We start from the raw sequence: 17,100 nt of genomic DNA on the forward strand, positions 1-17,100 counted from the left end.
CAGACGAGGGGTCGGTCTCACAGGGGTTGCGCGGTACGGCTGACGGGGTCGCCCGGCGAAGCCGGCGACGAGGGGGTCACCTGGAGAAGCAGGCAACGAACTGGGGACAAGGGAGGCCAGGCCCTTGTCGGGGGCTCTCAGGACTGGAGGGCACACGGCAGAAGAACTACCGCGGAGACAAGGTAAACACGCAAGTCCACTTTATTGAGGGAGAGGCAACAGTTTTATAGGGGCTGGGGAAGGCTGATTGGTCGAAGCCACGCCCTGTTCTGATTGGTTGCCAGAGAAAGGTCAGTGGGCGGTACTGGATGGGGAAGGGGTGGTGATTAGGGATTGGCTGTTGCTGTTGCTGGGGGAAGTGGCAGGGTTTAGTGATTGGTGGCTGCTGTTGCTGGGGTAGAGGGCAGACTGGAGTTTCCCGCCCACGCCTGGCTGTTGCTGCTGTGGGGGGGGGGGGAGGGAAAAGGGCAGACTGGATTTTTCCGCCCACGCCTGGCTCTTGCTGCTATCGGGGGAGGGGAAAAGGGCAGACTGGAGTTTTCTGCCCTGCGCCTGCGCAGGGAGAAAGAAGAAGAAGGGTGCCGCCCCACAAGGCATCGTGTGGCGCCATCCGGGAGGAGGGGCAGCCGCGGAAGCATGGCTGCCGAAAAGGGGAGACCCGAGGGCACTCTGCGCCCATGCCGAGCTTCCTTCAGGGGTGGTGGTGGGCCCGACCAACCACCCTATTATGGGGGCAGCGGAATTAGGCCTACCGCGGCTGCTCCCCTCGCCAGGCCAGCAAACCACATTTCAGCCCGAGGGGTGACCGCAAGTTCCTATAAGTAGAATCAAGTTATTTTTCCTTCTTATTTCACTTAGCATAATATTTTCAATTATAGCATGTACCAGAATGTCATTCCTTTTTACAGCTGAGTAATACTCTCTTGTATGTATATACCACATTTTGTTTCTTCATTCATCTGTTGATGGGCACTTGGGTTGTTTCCGCCATTTTGTTATTGTGAATGATGCTGCTATGAACTTTGTTGTGCTATTATCTGTTTGAGTCCCTGTTTTCAATTCTTTGTGGTATATACATAGGAGTTCTCTGCTACCTTTTGAACTCACCCACTCACTCCCTGCGCCCTACCCTCTTCCAAGGTCAAGCTTTGTTTCTGCTCATGCCAAGTAACATTTGAATTGACCGAGTTAAGGAAGGACAGTGGGAAGAAAGACAGTCTTAAAATCCTTATTATATGAATTTTGACAGTTCTGTTTTTTCAAAACTACCAGAATATCAAGACACTAAGCATGTGAAAAAAAAAAAATCCATAAAAGAAAATTAGTTATACTGATGAAGCATACATACTGGCATTATACACATCCTATGACCCCTTATGTCTGAAAGCATGTTGGAAACCACTGAGGACCTCAGATATTCAATTATTAAAGTAATAAAAACTCAAGGGGGCCACAGTCCTTAACAATGCCTGATAACAAACAAACGTTTCTTTAATAAGATGCAAGCTCCTGTCTCAAGTCCGGGACCTGCTGAAGCTCTCAGCAGGCCATCCCTCTCACCAGACCCTTGCAGCTTGAAGGCAACAGAGTCTACAACCACAAGGACAAGGTCACCTCTGGCAGTCAGACTGGCTCCCCAATCGGCTACGCTCAGACCTGGCCTCTTTCTGCCAAGACGAGAAACGGCATGCATCTTTCCACTTGGTCACTCCCAGGGTGGGAGCTTGGTACACAAATGCACTCAGAGACATGCCAGCCAGAAAAATTAACTAGCAGGCATGGTGAGCAGAGGGCAGGGCCACCTGTGATTAGGCTGGATGACCCGCGATCAGAGTAGAGGGACCACAGCCCAACGAGCAGGACCTCGTGCCTTGTCAAGCCCGAATTTGCCCCGTCAGCCCTCAGCCTGGGCAAGGCCCCTGCTCCCCAGAGCTTACGCAGAGCTGCAGGGAGCATAGGCAACTTCGCCAGTGCTGGGAGTAATTGAGCAATAGCCTCCCTGCAGGCTGAATCGTGATGTGTTCCTTGGGAAATTATATACTTTTAACTTCTAAAACAATATAATTTGAAGGTGAATGTGTTTTTCCTCAATAGTTACAGGGTCTCTTATTTCCTCTAAAGATCTGAGGTGGAAGGTTATTTTGCTGCCCCTACATATATATTTAAAGAGTCACCTACAATGGATTCACCTCCAAATATAAGTTTTGGGAGAGAGGTATTTGGAATATCTCTGAAAATATCAGTTCTGTAAAGGATTTCATTTCCAATTAATGCAGTCTTGTAGCCAAAGTACATATGCCCACCCTCATTTCCTGGCCTTGTTTCTACTGATGACAACAGAATCCTCTCATACTCATCTTTGACTCATCCCCCCTTCATTTCTCACATCCTGTCATTCAATCATTACATCACTGAGTTAGTCAAGCATCCTGTCTGGCTTACTTTCTGTTGAAACATCTTTTGTGCCCATCCCTATTCAGCTCTAACGTCCCTACACTAAGCAAGATCCTTCCCTTTTCATGCTGGGATCTCTGTCAATTCCAGTTAAGGGTCCTGATTCCAGCCTCTCTTCCACATTGCATCATCCTCTTGCCAGGTCACTCCTCTGCTCAAAAATCTTGAAGGCTTTGTATTCCTACCACAGAAGAACCAATGTTCTCTGCATCACCTTCAAGACTATCCCACAAGCAAGTCCCATCCCGCCTTTTCTACTGCATTCTTGATATTCATAGGAGTCACCATTTCAACCAAACCAGTGCCTTTCAGCCTTATGAACACACCAGACTCATCCATATCTTATACTTCCATAACTTTGCTCATTCTGTGTCCATCATCTGGGATTCTCTTTTATCTTCTCAGTTCCTAACTCAATTCTAACCATCCTCCAAAGTCTACCTTTTCCATAAAGACTTTCTTGATTACACCATGCCCCTGTGATCTCCTAAAAGTACATATGGTCTGTGCATACAATTTTGTGCTTCATTAGAGACTGTTATTAATTACATCACTGCTTCCTATTTTTTCACAGGGTCCCAGTTTTGCAATATTAAAAGAAGTTGGAAGTTGCATATCATCTGTATTATTCTTGGACAACTTCGAGAACAGATTAGCAAATGGGCAATTTATGGGGACTTGGAAAGAAATGACAAGATGCCATGATGCTGGAATAGTGAGTCAAAGCCAGCAATATGGCATTCAATAGGAACAAATTTAAGGTGTTTTAACTGCGTCCATTCATCCAACAGTGCCAAAAGTTTTCTAATAGAAGCTGCTTTTTAATTCTTAAGCTATGAAACAGTATATCCAATTCCATGAGAAGGTTGAATTACATGTTGTAAAAACCCTTTGAACTTGGATATAGTAATTTTTTTTATTCTATATATCCAGATCTTGTACCCTGTATTAATTTCCTAGGTCTGTTGTAACAAATTACCACATTGAGTGGCTGAAAACAAGAGAAATTTATTCTCCAAGTGTTCTGAAGGCTAGAAGTCCAAAATCAAGATTCTGGCAGTGCCATGCTCCATGTGAAGCCAGTAGATGAGAACTCTTCCTTGCCTCTTCCGGTTCCTGGTGTTGGCAGGCAATCGTTGGTGTCCCTTGGCTTAGAAATGCATCACTCCTACGTCCACCTCCATCTTCACATGGCCTTCTTCCCTGTGTGTCTGCATTTGTGTCTGTGTCTCTTCCTCTCTTTTTATAGGGACACCAATGATATTGAATTAAGGTCCACCCTAATTCAGTACTACTTCATCTTACCTTGACTACACCTGCATAAAGGTCCTATTAATATACAGGACCACATCCACATGATTCAGAGATTGGGACCTCAACATATGTTTTGGAGGAGCACAATTCAACCCATAAAACACCCCAACTAGATTAAAAGTCTATTAGGCATGGACAGCATGGTGTAGTGAAAAAAAAAACAAAACATAGAATATGGAATCAAATAGACATGGATTCAAATCCTTCTTACTAGCTAGATAACTTCTACATCTGTACATTTATCTACAAACAAGAAATTGCATAAACTTTGTGAGATTAACTAAAATAATGCTCCATACAAAATGCCTAGTTCAGGGCTTGGCCCAAACTTATTTGGCCCATAGTGGGTGCCAAATAAATGCTAACTAAACATCTTTCTTTATATCTTACCCTAAAACTAAAAGAGTTTTAGGAATATAGCAGGATCTCAGCAAAAACTCATTTATTTCTTTGACTTTTGAGGATAGCTTGGAGAGGTTATTTGCTCTTTAGAAAAGCTTGCAGATGGAAAGAGAAGGCAGGGAAATGACAGAAGGAGAGGTATGGAGGTGAGGTTGAATAGGACATGGTACATGCTGAGAATGGTGAGGACTCCAACCCATCAGGATTGGAGGTTGGAGACAAAGTCAGATTGGTAGGATGTGCCAGATGGCATAGACCTTGAAATACCACTCAGCCAAATCATAAGAAATGGGCACCTTGTGATGCCAATATGATAACCCATCTTGTGCCCTCTCCCAGGCATATTTTAAGAGCATTAAACAAAGGTTGGAATCAAGACATTTTTCCCTTTGTCTGAGAGCAATGGCATGCCAGATTGAGGTCACAAGAGCTGCCTCTTCCAGCAGCAACCAAATAATTTCATTCTATCCTTCTGCTTTTCTTTCAATAGCCACAGTTTACTGATTTGAACCAGGTGCCCTCTTGTACCCAAGGGGTCTCTCTAACTGGCAATGGGTTTGAAAGTCAATTTCACCAGTTCCATTCTTCCTATCCTAATGCTAACATGTTTGACAGAATTATGTGTAGGTGGAAAACATAATGTTTCCAATTGAAGTGCACATGTAAGCCTCCAGTAGAGTCATTTTAGAGATTAAAGAAAGGATCATTTGGATGTGTGAATTTGAATATGATTTATAGATTACTTCCAGAGACATTACAGTTGCTTATCTCTCAGACAGCTGTGAGAATAGACAGGAGTCATGCAGGAGGGGCACAGCCCATAGAATGGGAAAAAAATATTAAATCTTAAAGTGGTTGATGTAGCAATTAATATTTCAGCCTTCCTTGTGCAAGGAAGAAAAGAGTAAGATTGCAGAGATGTTGGATTCCCATGAATATATGATTTTAGACTTGCAGGGAAAAAACACCTAATTATGTATTACAAACCTAAACCCCTCAGGCACTAATGGACTATTTTTAAATGTTTTTCAAAAAATCTTCGAGACTAAAAACTTTGTTTTTATCAAGGTTTCAGAAGCATGGTTTTGGCACATTTCTAAATAAAGTTATGGAAGAGAAACTACTAGCTTCTAACAAGGATGGATTTCATTTTTTTAATTTATCAAAAAAGTGTTCAGTAACCATGAGCTGTGAGGCTAGCAGACCACACACTTTCACCCAGTAAACTCCATCACCCTCTTAGCAAACACACACCTTATATAGACACACAGAAATAGAAGACACATGGTTCAGCCCTGAAGGAATTTTACTATCAAGTTAGAGGGAGAACACAAATAGACAAAAACTATAAAACATGTGTACGCATTCACTTCCCTAGCCCTGACTTGAGGTGCTTCTGGAATTCTGGAAACAAAGACTTTCCCTGAGCTGGAGAAGTTAAAGGAAACCTTAGGGAGAGAGTGCTAAGATATCTGTGCCTTTGAGGTAGATGACAAAGGATGAGCCTAGAAGGAAATGAAGAAGTTGTGTGTTTGACCAAAGGAAAGAGATCATTTAAATGAAAGAGACATTTTTTAAGCTCATCAGGCACTCCACCTACCCCTGCACACGTTTTCAGAAATTCTCTTCCAACTTCCATTTCTAACTGACAGACTGAGTTCATGTATCACCTCTCTATCTACTGAGGTCAGATTGAGATGATAGAATATTTTTTTTCTTCAAGAAACCAAATACAAGAAAGGGATTCATCTGTGACCAGAAAAAATGACCAAATCCTGCAATGTGTAAAGCAGATAGGGTAAGATCAGTGAAGAATAAGGATTTGGAAAACTATAACCCAAAAGTCAGGAAATAAAAGCAATCCTTTCCAAGGGATTGCCAGCGCCCGAATGGGCGAAAGCTCCATCATTATAGTCATATATTACAGAACACCAATTGGAATAGCAGTGCTAATCACACTCTTGCTCTGTCCGCAGGTTGACAGAGACCAGGGATGAAGCATGACAACTTCCCTCTAGGAATATTAGTTACATGCCTAGGGAAGGGAGCTAGTGTAGGAAATAGGGCCTGAAAGAGTCTGAAGAAATAACTGTAGACCTTCACATCAGAGCAGGTAGAGGGGAGGCAGGAGGTCATTTAGGAGCAAAATGAACTAAAGTTCTCAACCTCCAGAAGTCCTGCTACGTTGGAGATTGTGAATGGGTTCCCAATGTATTGTCCTTTTCCTTGCTCATGCACCCTACAGGGAAATCTGCCTATCCATTCACTTTATTGGAGCCCTAAGCCAGACCTCCCATTCAAGGGGAAAGTCTATGGAGGAAACAGACTTAAAAAAGAAAAAAAAGTAGAGAAAACCCCACACTTAGTACTTAAATGAATCAAACTGTTCTTTCATTCAAAATCAGGATCATCCAACACTTGAGGATTGCATTTGACACCTTCCATTTAATATCAGAAGGAAAAAAATAGAAATGATCCAGGGAAGATAAAAACAATGTTTAAAATGTTCTAAGATGTATCCTAGAGTTATTGTATGGATGCTGAATCTATATAAAAATAAATAAATGAGTGAGTAAATACATAAATGAATAGTAATAGCTGCTATGAAATAAGAGAAATCAGAATACAAGAAAAGTTACCTAAATTAAATGAATCAGTGAATGGGTGAGATAATTAGAATGGATAGGGCTAAAGATAAAGATGGATAGATAGAAAACTTTCCCATGAGAAAGAGTAAAAGTAAAAAGAGATAAAAGACATGAGTGTGGAAGATAGAGCCAGCACATCCAACATATATCTAATAGGAATTTTAGAGGCAACGGAGAAGAAACAATAATCCAGAAAAAAAACAGGGAAAAAATTCCCTGTAGGTAAAGAAAGATAGACTTTTTCATAATGAAAAGACCTATCGAGTTAACAGCAAGGTGGATAAAAATGATAAATATCCAAACAAATTTGGGTGACATTTCAGAACTCCAAGGACAAAGATAAAATATCCTGAAGACTTTCATTGAGAACTGAAAAGGGGACTTACCTACAAAGGAAGAAGAATGTGAATGACAGCATACTTCTCAACACAGCAAAGGAGCACTTCCTTCAAAGTTCTGAGGGAAAAGTGTGTAAAATTGGAAGTCTACACCTATGTCAAGCCCTCAATAGTATTGCAAGTAACTATGAATCTTATTCTTCAAAAATTGAAATTTGGTGGAACCATCGTTTCCAAGGGGAGGGGAGGGAAGAATAGAATAGATGGAACATAGGGCATTTTTAGAGCATTGGAATTGTTCTGCGTGATCTTGAGATATGGATATAGGCATTTTAAATTTTGTCAAAATCTATAAAAGTGTACGGTCCAAAATGCAAACCATAATGTAAACCATTGACCATGGTTAATAGCAATGCTTCAATATTTGTACATCAATTTTGTAACAAATGTACCATCCACATATAAAATGCTATTAAAAGGGGAGAAGGGGAAAGGGGGAGGGATTGGGACGTATGGGAATCCGCTATATTCTCTATGTGACTTTTCTGTAAACCTAAAGCTTCTTTGAAGATAAAATGAACTGAGCCTCAGCAGAATTGCAACTCCTACTCTCCAGTTCGTTGGTCTTACCCAGGTCAGCTAACAAGGAGGTAAAGATGGCCAACCACCACAACAGGGAACTGAGTGTGCCTACCACTCCAAGCAGGAGAACCGCATCTATCAACCATGTGGGATCTAAGCCCCCTCTTGATATAGAGGTGGAGTGGACATCACCATTCCAGGGTCCACAGGATGGAGGAATAAAATATGGATTAGAGTGGTCTTACTGGTATTCTACTATAGAACTATTGGACTAGTTGCTGAGGGCAGGGAGAGGGAAGAGGAGGGGGCATTTTCGGGACTTGGAATTGTCCAAATGATATTGCAGAGACAGATGCTGGACATTATATATCCTGCCATAAACCCCTGAATGTACTGGGGGATAGTGTAAACTACAATGTGAACTGTAATCCATGTGGTGCAGCAGTGCTCCAAGTTGTATTCACCAAATGCAATGGATGTGCTGCAATGATGAAGGAGGTTGTAGATGTGGGAGGAGTGGGGGAGGTGGGTGTGGGGTATGTGGGAACCTCTCATATTTTTTAATGTAACATTTTTTGTGATCTATGTATCTTCAAAAAATACAATAAAGAAAATAAATGCTCATTAAAAAAAGAAGAAAATGTCACTGTACACACAAGATAACAGATCTTACAGTAATTTCTTTAATTTTTTGGTATTTCATTTATTTTTTAAACTACTATTATTTAATTTTCTTATTAATTTCATTTGGTTATTTTGTTGGCTTCATTTTTGGAGAGGTTTTGGACCACAGAAGAGCCATAAATGTGGCAGGGGATAATCATTGCTGCGGGGTGTCAGTGATGGGTGATGTATGGGGAGGAGTTCACGTCGGGCATGCCTCTGAGGCATATGAATAAGTTCAAGTGTTCATGGGACATTGTCTCGGTGGGTGAAGACCCACACAATAACCAAAATAATACTGATTTCCCATCCTGTGGATTTCTGCTACATTCTCTAATAGGACAGCAAGAATCCCCTGGGTACAAGGGCAGTGCCAACTGAAGGAAGAGAGACCATTATGCCAGGCTGTTGGTATTGATGATTGTACTTATGAACCTTTTCTTGTGAAATTGAAACTTAGTCTAGTATTATATATTGTCTAAGAGTTACCTCCAATAGCCTCCTTGTTGCTCAAATGTGACTTTTCTCTAAATCTAACTCAGTATATAAACATACTGCCTTCCCCCCATTGTGGGACATGACTCCCAGGAATGAGTCTTCCTGGAACCAAGAGATTATTACCAAGCACCAACTAGCAATGCATCTTCAAAAGACCTTGCCCAAAAGGGGGAAATGCTAAACACAAATGAGTTTTTTTAATCACTGATGTATGTCTCAGCAGGATCTCATTGACAGCCACAGTAAACAGTGCCTCAAATAGTAGGGCTCCTGAGGGCTCTACAGACATCCAGACACTATAAACCAGGCAAACAGCTCAGGAATTTGGCACCCTGTCAGTGGGCCTTACTTTGGAATATAAACTCCTCAGTGTAACAGAGTTAGACTCATTTATAGTTTCCCCACACATGGTTCTTCTGCCCCTTCTATTTGAACATACAATTACCACTATACTTGTTAAATATATGCCCAGAGACTTAAATCTTTGGTCAATCCATGTGCCAGTTGAGCTCTGAATCTCAGCAGAGTTGAGATACCTATTCTCCAGTTCATTGGACTCAGCCAGGACAACTAACAAGAAGATGATGATGGACAACACCCATCCCAAGGAACAGAGAGTGTCTGCAACTGCAAGGAAGAGCGTTCCATCCATTGGCCCCATGTGATCTAAGCCTCCTCTCCATTAGAAGCAAGGTGGGCATCCACAATCCTCAAGATTGGGTAATGAAAAATGGTCTAGACTTATTATAATTCTACTATAGGCTTATTATTCTAGCAATGGAAGAACTTTCATGATTGATATAAAGGCAATGACCATCAAAGGTTATGAGGAGAGGGAAAGGGAAGAATAGGTGTGATATGGGAGTATTTTGGGAACATTGGAATTGTCCTGCATGACCCTGCAGTGATGGATACAGGCCATTATATATTTTGTTATAACCTACAAAATTGTGTGGGACAAAGTGTAAACTATAGTCCATGGTTAGTAGCAATGCTTCAATATGTGCTCATCAGTTGTAACAAATGTACCACACTAATGAAGGATGTTGTTAATGTGGGAAAATGTGGGAGGGGTAGGGAGGGGGGCATATGGGAATACCCTATATAACCATTTATGTAATATAAACCTTCTTTAAAAATAAAAAAAAGTAATTTAAAAGAAAAAATAATGCATTGTCATTCCATCTGAAAAAATAAGTCAAGTCAAAATAAAGGCATTTTCAGCTAATCAAAGACTTAAAAATAAAGACATTTTCAGTCATTCAAAGATTTTCAACTATTCAGAGATTTAAAAGCTTGACCTCCGTATACTCAGCATGGGGAAAAAAAGGTCTTCTGAGGGGTTCCAGCAAAACAATAATGGAATACAAGAGGGAAAATGAAATGATAAACAAGGCAAAATAACTGCTGAGCATGGTCCTGAAGCAAAGCAAAACTCTAAAGAAATCAAGAAGGAATCCTTTGCTTTCTGTGATTTGGAATCTCTTTTGAATGATTTAGGATTACATTTCCTCCCTTTGTGTCTAATCACCTAAATTGAGTCCTATAATCAATATTATTCTGTAATATTATTACTACTTTTTAGAATTACCTCGGATGAAGTACCACTAAAAAATTAGAATGACAAAATAGAATCTAAATATCTTACAACTTGACAGCATAAAACTAAATATAACAAAAGTAAAGAGCAGACAAGATGTAGAAATAAATGTGTGATATATAATGCAAATTCCATGGATAATATGTCACTATGATAAGTCAGCAACTAGAGGAGAGAGGATTTGTAAAAGTTTAAGGCTATTAGAATTTTTTTAAAAGATTTATTTATTTATTTATTTATTTATTTATTTCTCCACTCCCCACCCTCACCTCCATTGTCTGCTCTCTGGGTCCACTCACTGTGCATTCTTCTGCATCTGCTTGTCTTTTCTTTAGGCGGCACCCATCCTGGGACCTTCTGGAGTGGGATAGAGATGCTCAATCTCTTGCGCCACCTCAGCTCCTTTGCCTGCTTCGCCTCTTATTATCTCTCCTCTCTGTCTCTTTTTGTTGTGTCATCTTGCTGCACTAGGTCTCTGCTCAGGCCAGCTTGCTGCATGGGCCAGCACTCCTGCACAGGCCAGCACTCCGCTCAGCTCAGTTTGCCACATGGGCCAGCACACCGCATGGGCCAGCTCTCTCTTCGGGCCAGCTTGCCACGCAAGCCAGCTTGCCTTCACCAGGAGGCCTTTGGAATCAAACCCTGGACTTCCCATATGGTAGACGGGATGCCAATCACTTGAGCCATATCCACTTTCCATTAGAATTATTGAAAGTAATAATAAACAATAAAATCTCAAGAGGAAGAGAAGCGGAGAGAAAGTGGACAAAAATGAAAATGACCAAATACATCAAATTTCCATAGCAGACCATCAAAATATTCTCTCAAGTGTTGCTATATAAAAAAAGAGAATTCTATTATTTAGAAGTTTAATTAGCCACCAAAAAGGTTAAAAACAAATTTGAGTTTCAGAGGAATGGAACTGGGGTGAAGGGGCAGACGACAGATTTTTACTTTCATTTTAGACTCATGTAGTTTGAATGTTTCTTTTCTCTTTTTGCCATACATAGGTGTAACACTAGGTTTTAAATTTATCTTTAAAATCTTAAAGAAAACAGAGAAGCCAGATTATCAAACAATGAGCAGTGCCCCCAAGGCTAGCCGTGCCATTTGGGGTATTAGGAATTCAATGTGGTAGCTGAGGCAGAGAACTAGGAATAGGGATTTGGGAATTGAAGTTTGAAGACCCAAGGCCTAAAATCTACACTACAGCCTGACCAAGGTTAAAAAAGCATATATGCTTATTAATAAACAGAAATCATAAATTCACTCATGCATGTATTCACTCCCTCACACACCCATTTACGCCCTCTGACTCATTTCCCTCCTTACAAATCATTCATTCTCTCATTCATTCATTCAGCAATTACTCAAAATATAAGCAGGCTCATTGCCTTCAAGAAGTTTAAAAATCTAGCTGGAGGTAAAGCAACACCCTTAAGTTATAACAATATACTACCACCTTAAAGCACAGAATCCTTCTGCCAAGAAAAAGAGATCTGCAAGAGCTAAAGACTCATTGCAAGGGGTAAAAAATGTACTGGCACCTTGAAGAATGAATATGCTCTGGCTCAGAGGAAAGAATGTGTGCTTACTTCATCTTACATTTCTGTACATTTGTTGTTGTTTTTTTATACTACCCCTTCACAGTAGGGAGAGGGAGAGTGAGTAAAGCCTTCTCCAAACTAGAGTTAAGTTTCCATAGATCCAAATCCTTCAGCCATGGAGAAAGTTCTATGACTCACAGGAATACACATTTAAGCTGGGCCTGGGTCTTCCCAATGGGAATAAGTTGCCCTGAGTGGGAGGACCAACTATCCCAGTTTGCCCAGGACTCTCCTGGTTTGAGCACTGAAAATCCTTTACCCTGAGAACCTCTCAGTCCCAGGAAATGGGGACAGCTGGCGCCCCCAGAGTCAGTGTTCAGTCTAAAGCACCTTCCCAGGCTCCACCTCATTTGATTCTCACAATTAGTTTTACTGTGACTCAAATGTTGGTATCCCATTTTCCAGATGGCAAAACTGAGGCCCTGAGAGGTAAAGGTCACATTTACCAAAAAAAGTGGCAGAGCCAAGATTCAATCCCAGTCCAGTCTGCTCTTACTCAGGGCCACCTCCAACAATCCCACACATGCCCTCAGTTTCTCTGCTTGGATGGGCAGGAAACCAGGGGTAGAGCAGTCAGACTGAGGAATTCAAGTTCTCAGTGTACAGAAACAACTAAAGAGGGAGCAGGTAACCTTGAGCTCATTGGCACTCAGCTCTAGCCCAATGGACCAGGCAGCCCAGTGATGAAGAGAAAGATAAAGCAACACATATGTGTCTTTCCTTGGCCTCAAAGAACCTTTTGCAGGTTCTGATTAAATTTCTATTTAATTAGGCAGGTTCTCAACTGTTTTTCTCTTGCTTAAGACAGCATAAGTCCTTATTTTCTACAGCTTCTATAGTATATCATTGCTGGAAACTAATAATATAATAATAATGTGACACTTTAGTAGGTCACTACGTTTTTTAATAGAAACTCTCCAATCCTTTGTCAAAAATATTAGAGATATACCAAGACCAAAGAAGAAACTCCTGAGGGCATTTCCAGCCTGAGAAGAGGACAATCCTCAGACTCAGAAGAAATAGACCCATATTCCTTGGAAAATCTTTGCATAAGCATGCCATACTAGGGATTTTTTAAATTATGGATTCTATAAAAAAGAAGAGAGCTGAGGGGACATGAGGCAAGAGAGAATGAAACAAGTGGCAAAAATAGTGAGAGACAGGTAGATAAAGCAATGAAAGAAAGGAAGAAAGGAAAGGAAAAGAAGAGCTAGAGCTGAGTGGTGAGAAACTAGAATAGATAGATGGGAAATGACAGCACAGAAAGTCATGGAGAGCGTGATTAATTAGTTATTGTCCATTTCCTTGAGAGACCTCTAACAAATCTGTCCTTGTCAGTGACAGGAAATCTTTCTGACTTCTTTGTAAAAGGATATTAATGGCCGCCATAGACTGCAGCACCCCTACGCTGGCATACAGGGAGGTGGCGGGAGCTCCCAAGTTCCCACCAGGAGCCAGCCTTAGATGCACAAGCGCCCCCTCTCCTGTGCATACAAAGTGTGCTTCTCCAGCCCACAGACTGTCAACCCTCCACCCGTGACTGGTATACTGGAGGCTGACATTTAATGCCCTCAGGATACAGAGGTTCGAAAGCTGGTTATTGTAACAAAGGAAGCCATCCCAATTCTCCGCAAGACCAAAAGGATCAGATAAAGCTGACAAGGAGATAAATCTGTTTTACATCCATTCTTGAAAAAGTTTTGCTAATCTATGTAGTTATAGTTTTCCCACTGAAGGGGGAAAAAAAAACCCACCACATGGCAGCAAGTCAACATCATGTCCCTATTTTTAATCTCCAAGGTATAACATTCCAGGCAATGACCATTTTTATGCCAACTTTTGCATGAACTCCATTAACATAGGATGACAGAGGAAGAGAATTAAAAAGGAGGATAAGAGAGAGCAGGGAAGAAAGAGAGAGAGAGAAGGCGAAGAGGGTTTCTTCTTGAATGGCTGTATAAATGCAAATTATTTTTGAAATGAATGAATTCTGCTCCATCATTGACACAGGATCGCTTCTCTCCCAGCCAGTCAGACACCTACTCTTCATTAGCCAGTATTTATGCTGCCAGATTGGACTTTCATATGGAAGCCTGAAGCACGAGAGCTACAGATGGCAGGAAAGCTCTCATGAGATTGATAACGATGAAGAAAGATGCCACATTAAGTTGGAAGGTGCCACTGATAACATCCGAGTTCAGAGAAGAATATTTCTGACTGGCACTCGCCTCCAAGGGCTGTTTTTCTTGGGGCTTCCACTGAAATTCCTTTCCCTTCCCCATAAGCTCTCCGCCCCTCTGCCCCCCCCACCTCTGTGTTGATACATTTGTGTTAGTCTCTTGTGCATCAACCACTTTTGCCTAAGGTACTTAACCTTTGCTTTCCAAAGGTGGCTGAGATCCTAGCTGTGGGGGAGAGCTGGGGACAGAGAGGGAGAGGAGGAGAAGGCATCGCAGTGCATGTTGCCTTTATCAAACACACCACTGTGAGAAGCTCATACAGGAAGCCTGAATGGCATTTATTGTTTCCATTGGGGGCCCTCATTGCACCTGCTACCTTTCAAAGACAGATGCTTTGTTCATAAAACCAAGCATCAAGGGTTGAAAGCCTTGAAAGCCTTGGAGGAGGGGGCAGTCTCCAGGGCATAGGACCAAGGGTTTGGGAAAATCCACACCTCTGGGGCGTCTGCTGCTGGGATGAGGAAGGAAGCCTCCTACTGATGGATTCTCAAGGGAAGGATTATGATTCATTTGTACCTTCAGCTGCTGGCGAAGCTAGGTGGCTCCTCACTCAAGAAAAGCACAGGTCTTCATCCATGAAGTCCAAACTTTTCCAAAGGGGTAAAAGAAGCCACCACATTTCAGCAAAAGGGCAACATCAACCTGGTTTTTCATCTCCATGGCTCTGGTCACAGACATCTGGCCAGAAATGCATCTTTGGCATCAAAGCAGCGGGGAATGTGTTCTCTTGTTCCTTCTGACATCCCAGCCTCCCCCGGTACAACCTCACACCAGGTCAGAAAATGAGCGTGGACAGAAAGTTCCCCAGCCCCTGGGGTGCTCAGACTGGGAGAGCATTTCCAATGATCAGAAACAGTCACCAACGCACCGAACCAACAGACAAAACAGGACATACTGGGACATGCAAACATAGCAGGTTTAGAAAATTTGGCTTCTCTCACCCAACCTGAGTGATACATTATCAGAGTGCATTCTAAAAAATTCAGGCTGGGAAACAAAGAGAGGCCAGGTCAACAGCCCCTGAGTGACAGTCACAGATTCACATCGGAGTGGAAGCATTTAATTAGTTTCCTGGGTTTACAGGAACACCAATTTAAGACACACTAGGACTCCCACAAGCCTGTTGTAAGCCCAGACCTAGAATACCTACTGCCCGGGGAAGAGTATTTGGAGAGTCTTAATTGAAGGAAATTCCTATTTTTATGTCAATATGATGTACCATCAGCATTTCCTCCCCCACAAAAATACACAGAGGGACAACTAGTCCAAATAACTGGTTTAAATCTGTAAATTACAGCAATGCTTCAAGGAACTTTTAAGGTCATTTTGTGTCTACAGAAAATTTAGATGGCACCATAAAATTCTTAGAGCTAACGTAATCTTTCTACTGTGGATTCATCACAACTGAGAAGACGTGTTTGAGATGCTACCCTTCTTCCCCCTTTCTGTTGACTGTCCTTGAGTCCTGAGAAAGAATTACTGCTCCAGTAGAATTCATGCCATGACTACTCAAAAGCAGCCATCATCTTAACATCAGAATGCCACGTCTTCTGCTCTTCATTTTCTTCCACTCCACCGAGAGAAGAAGGGACTACTAAATATGGTTAATTTTCTGCGTTGGTTGCATTTCGGCTGAGGAGACTAATCCTCTCCTACATCTCCTGGGTGTTATTATATCTTCTCTGAGCTTCAGTCTTTAGTGACCTTCTCACACCGTTTCATTAAATGTCCTCCGCCTCGGTAAATTACAGTGCTTTGAAGCCTTGGAGTTTAGCATATAAAAAAGCAAGCGCCTCTGTATACTGCCCTGGGATAAGGTGTGATGAAAATCCCATACAAGCTGCACTGTACTTCCTAATCAAATGGGTGTAACAGATGGCTGCTGGAGCAAACCATCACAATGGAAATATCTGCAGTTCTCATGGTAACGGAATCTGCCAGGTCTGAGGGATTTGCTGTTTTTCAGGACATCTGAGCTGCAATCTCTTTCGAGCTGTCTAGCAGTCTCCGTCTCGCTCTCTCTCACTCTCTCAGCATCATGGAGATAGAGTTGAAAGGTGGAGTCCAATTTTGCATTCCAGCTGTGATTAAAGACACAGGCACACATCCTGGGAGATAGTGTGCTGCATATCCATTATGCTATCTAGAACCTCTTTAGCTAGTGGGACATGAATGCCATGCAATTACTGTATGCCTACTTCAGGAGTAAAAGAGATTGGCATGAAGAAGATCAGAGAACAACAGAGAGGGAGAATATGAGGAATGAAGATGCATGAGATGGACCTTATAATAAAGATATGGGACAATATTAAAATGAGCGATTGTTTCCATTTCCTAGAGACCTGTCAAGATGACTTAACATAGCAGGATCAAGCATCTGGCCTAGAGAAAATGTTCAAAGAACAATATGTCAAATTTCCAAATCATAAGGTAGCCTACGTAGAGGAAGAACAACAGATAAGCAACTGTGTACCTTCCCAATAGGAGGGAAGGTGGGAGGTGCCTTTATATTCTGCAATCAGAAAGGAGATAACATCTTAAAAGGTGGAGGTTGGTGTAGAAACACTGAGTTTTCATCATAAATCGAAGGTTTGGGTTTAAACCCAAAGGACTGTATAAGAAAAGAGTTGTTTGTTAATTATTGTTTTCTTCATGCTGCTCATAAACCTCCTGATTTCACAGCATTGCTCAGAAAGGGGAAAACTAATCTGTCACAATTCTATTTTATTAAAGTCTTTTCCTCCAAACTCCTAT

This window comes from Dasypus novemcinctus, chromosome 8, assembly GCF_030445035.2.
Source record: "Dasypus novemcinctus isolate mDasNov1 chromosome 8, mDasNov1.1.hap2, whole genome shotgun sequence".
Taxonomy (NCBI): Eukaryota; Metazoa; Chordata; class Mammalia; order Cingulata; family Dasypodidae; genus Dasypus; species Dasypus novemcinctus.